General features: G+C 40.1%; 1 long non-coding RNA gene across 1 annotated transcript; it reads right to left on the reverse strand.

Annotated features, from left to right (window-relative positions):
• Positions 1-347: 347 nt before the first annotated feature.
• On the reverse strand, positions 348-3,509 carry LOC141045293 (uncharacterized). Its single transcript, XR_012217344.2, has 2 exons — positions 1,602-3,509; positions 348-1,404 (listed from the first exon to the last, which is right to left on the reverse strand). It is a non-coding gene; the product is annotated as an uncharacterized LOC141045293 (long non-coding RNA).
• Positions 3,510-4,167: the final 658 nt, after the last annotated feature.

Raw genomic sequence — 4,167 nt, forward strand, 5'->3', positions numbered from 1 at the left:
ATTAGTGTATAGCTTGTGAATGGAAGTTATTTATTTATTTTTGTATCAATATGCTCCAAGTGCACATCTTTCTCTCATTCCATAGAGGAGCCATGCAAGTCCCTCAAAATGGGTGGAATTTTCTCAGAATTTATTTTATTTTATTTTATTTTGCTCTGTTCTTTCCTTCTTTCTTAATTCTTGTATTTTAATTTCATCCTCTCCCACTCGTTATGGAAGAAGAAACTAACTATGGGGGATCAGACCCTCTCAATAGACATCAATATTGTATGCTTCAAACCAACCCCATGTGTAGGGCAAACGTCAGCTCCTTTTTCTATTTCTTTTTCCATCATTTTTCTCCCCTCTTCTTTATCTTCTACTGTGTGTGTGTTTTTTGAATCTATTCCTTATTGATTTTGTTCCTATTATTAATATTATTGTTGTTGTTGTTGTTGTTGTTATCATCCTCATGAACCTGCTTCATTGACATTGCATTTCAATGAAGAATAGCTTGCAGTATCCATCATCCAAAGACAAATCCTGACACTGGGTTTTAGAAGTGGTCAGACACATTACACAACAGGTTGTATAGAGAATTTTGTTTGTCAGTTATGGGGGGATATCACTTTTTTGCTTGCTCTCTCACTCACTCACACTTACACACACATACACACACAAATAATAACAATGTTCTTTTTTTGCCCCCTTTGCTGATCTCCTGTTTCAATCAATCTTTGTGCTGAGTGTCACCACCAGCAGCAGCAACAGCAGCATCACTTGCTGCCAGCCAGCCAGCTACAAAAGTGCTCCAGCCTTGTTGCAGATTTCCTTTTTCCTATTTTCTCTTTCTAACGGCAGAGACTGGCAGCATTCAAAACAAACATGCAAAAACTAATAAATAATGAAGGTAAACATTTGTATATATATATATATATATATACACTTATATATTCAATAGTGAACATGCATGGAAAAAAGGCGAGAACAAGGAGAAGGAGAAGAAGAAGAAGAAGACAAAGCAGAAGAATGAGGGTTGTGCTAGGCATGACAAATGGCATTAAAAAGGTGGCGGCGCATTACCAAACAGACCGGAAGCAGAACTGTGATTGTAAAAAGGTACAAAAATGTGTATATATATATATATATATATACACGGAAAAGTTATGGAAAAGTAACAATATATATATATATATATATATAAGGTAGGATGAAATGGATGTCTTTTGCCAGGTCTTTGTGTCCAAGCAGTGTTTCTTTTTCTTCTTCTTCTGCCATTTTTTTTTTTTGACAGAGAGCCTGTCTCCCTGTATGTGTTTGCTCCTGACTTCTATGTGGCATTTTCCCTTCCAGTTCAGCATTCAATTTTTCAACTTATTCCATCCATTTCTGAGCTGGTTCTTCTTCTGCTTTTCCCAGACAAGCCTGCAGCAAATCACAACAGACACATAGCAGTGGCATACTTGTGCATTAACTTCATCCCCCCCCCCTCTATTGCAATACAACTGGGCATGAAGCCTCTCCATCCCCCCTCCTCTTCCCCTTTTTCCCCTTTTAAATAAATAAAATAAAAAATAAATATGTGCATACAATTTTCTAGCATTGCTATAAAATATAATCACCTCATCATCATACAGCTAAGCTGCTATCAAACTCTTCAGTTTTGCAGGTTTGGGAACTGCAGCAACTGGCTGCAGATACACAGTAGAACAACTCATCATCAATGAAGGCTGTACTAACCCAAATGCGTAGAAAACATATACATATATAGATATAGATACACTTCACAAAAGTTGAATTATTATCTCCTTCCTCTGTTTTTCTGAAGGAAGTTTGAATTGTGATTAGAATGTTCCCTGTGTGTGTGAGAGAGAGAATGGGTTGAAAGTGAAGAATCTGATCTCAAGAACAGTGGCATGCAGACAGCCACCAACCGCAGAGGACACAGTGTGTTATTGTTTCAACCATAACAAACAACAAACAAACAACCACTGCTGCTGCAGTTAGGTAGGTTTCCTTGGAGCCAGCTGGAACCAGCACCACCCAAACAAACACAGGAGCACAAAAGAATAGAAGAATAGAAGGAGTTGCTTCCTATGGCTTTTTCCATCTTAGATTGATCAATAACAATAACAATTCTACACACAATAACAACAACTACTCAATAACAAACTCTCGTATTCTTTGTCAATGTTCAAAAAGATTGTTTGAATACACAGAAACCCTAACAGAAGTAAACAAGCTTGTGTCTGCAAATGCATGTAATGATGTGTGTGTGTACCCAAAATCCCTCTTGCTAATTAAAGATGGAGACAGGTTTCTGGTGTGCTCAATTTGTGGGTTTGAATTGAAAGTTTGTTGTGCAAGGTGGAGTGTGTTTTGGTGTGATTGATGGCCCCAGATAGGCTTCCAAGGTGGTCATTTTAGTATGTGAAGGTTTGATGTATTCCAATACAAACAAGTTGGGGTGTTCCGTTGGCTTGGTTCCGCACAAACCCTAATTTCCTTCTACTTCTTCTTCTTCTTCTTCTTCTGCTTCTATTGATTTTTTTGTATGTCTTTTTGTGTCTTTCTATGATATTATGTGAGCTTTGTTACAATGAATATATGTCATGTTGTGGGTGCCACAAGTTCTTATTTGGGTACATGCCTGCTGATCAGGCATAAGAAAAAGCAAAAGCTAAATGCAAAAAGAGCATGCAAGCCCAGGCTTTGATTTTAATTTTTCTAGGCCTTCATCAGTCAGGGGAACATGAAGAGAATGTGTGGTCCTCTCCCATGAAAGCACATTTTGCACATGAATTTGTGCATGTGCAAAACATGGCCATGTTCTCACCCATTATTTTTCTGTACCAAGGGTTTGTTTCCAACTCTATAAATATTATTTGTTTGTATCACATGCACAAGAAGAAATAGTTGTTGTGCTCATAGCCTCCAACAAACTAAGGACATTACCCAGATATTGAACCATGACATTGTATGTAAGCATCTCCACACTTGAAAAAAAACAACAATGATAATGACAACAAACAATGTAATGTAGAAGAAAAAAGAAAAAGAAGAAGAAAACAAACATGTCACAACATTCACTCGTGTAATTTCATTAACCGTGCATCCATCCCCTAATCTTTTTCTACCTCTCTTTTTCCCCCCATTTTTACATATTTTCTACATGTTTTCATACTCAAAACCAATCCTCTGTGCAACCATTATCTTCTGACAAACACAATTACACTTTTTTCAACTTCTAAAAACACAATTCATAAACCCTAAACCTTTGTCATGGTTGAATTCATTCACAATCCATAATATTCATGGTTCCAATGTGTATGAACATTGGGGACGAACATTTGAATTAGGGTTTTTTTGGGGGGGTGGAGGGGGGAGAAATAATGCAACGAAACATGGTTGTCCAGCTGGTGAGCAATGTTTGTCCGCATGTCTGTGACTTTGACTCTGTCTGTCTATTTGTCCCTCTGTCTCTCTGTCCCTCTGTGTCCCTCTGTCTGTTGGTTTGTTTGTTTGTTTATGTTGGCGAAAGCAGGATCCAGTCGAGGAGCCCTAAACCAGGGCTCCCCATGCAACCAACCCCCTCCCTTCTGCTTCTCAGGCGGGACTGACTGGGGATGGGTGGGGCAGGCCACCGCGACACTGGACCCGGCCCGGCCTCACCCGCGCTGAGAACCTTGCGGTTCCACCGTAGGAAACACGGTCGTGGAACCGGGCCTCGGGTCTTTCGTGCTCCACCTGGATCCCGCCATCGTCCTGCCCTATGTCCGTTCCCGCTATCGATTCGAATCCGGATACCGCAATTTGGTGCTACCCCATGGCCGTGGCTAGGAAGAGATCCGAACCAACCTCCGAACCTGGAAACGAACTTCAACTGCGCTAGTGAAAAAAGATTGCAGTCAAGCTGTTGCGGTGAAGAGGAGAATATTCTCGCGAGAATCTGACGTGGCGGGGAACACTATGCTTACAATTTGTAGGCCCCGCTTTCACACTTACTAGAGTTTCTGAGGTGAAGCCCTCACACTTCAGGATTTCAGCGTGAACTGTTTCCCAAATTATTCTCAATTGATCTGGTTATCATTGAAAAACATGTGTGATATCACTCGCTGGCTCGCTCTCTCTCTCTCTCTCTCGCTTGTATGTGTTTGGAGATTCATTTCTCAATTGATGGATGTATCT

This window comes from Physcomitrium patens, chromosome 4 (genome assembly GCF_059467195.1).
Source record: "Physcomitrium patens ecotype Gransden chromosome 4, ASM5946719v1, whole genome shotgun sequence".
Taxonomy (NCBI): domain Eukaryota; kingdom Viridiplantae; phylum Streptophyta; class Bryopsida; order Funariales; family Funariaceae; genus Physcomitrium; species Physcomitrium patens.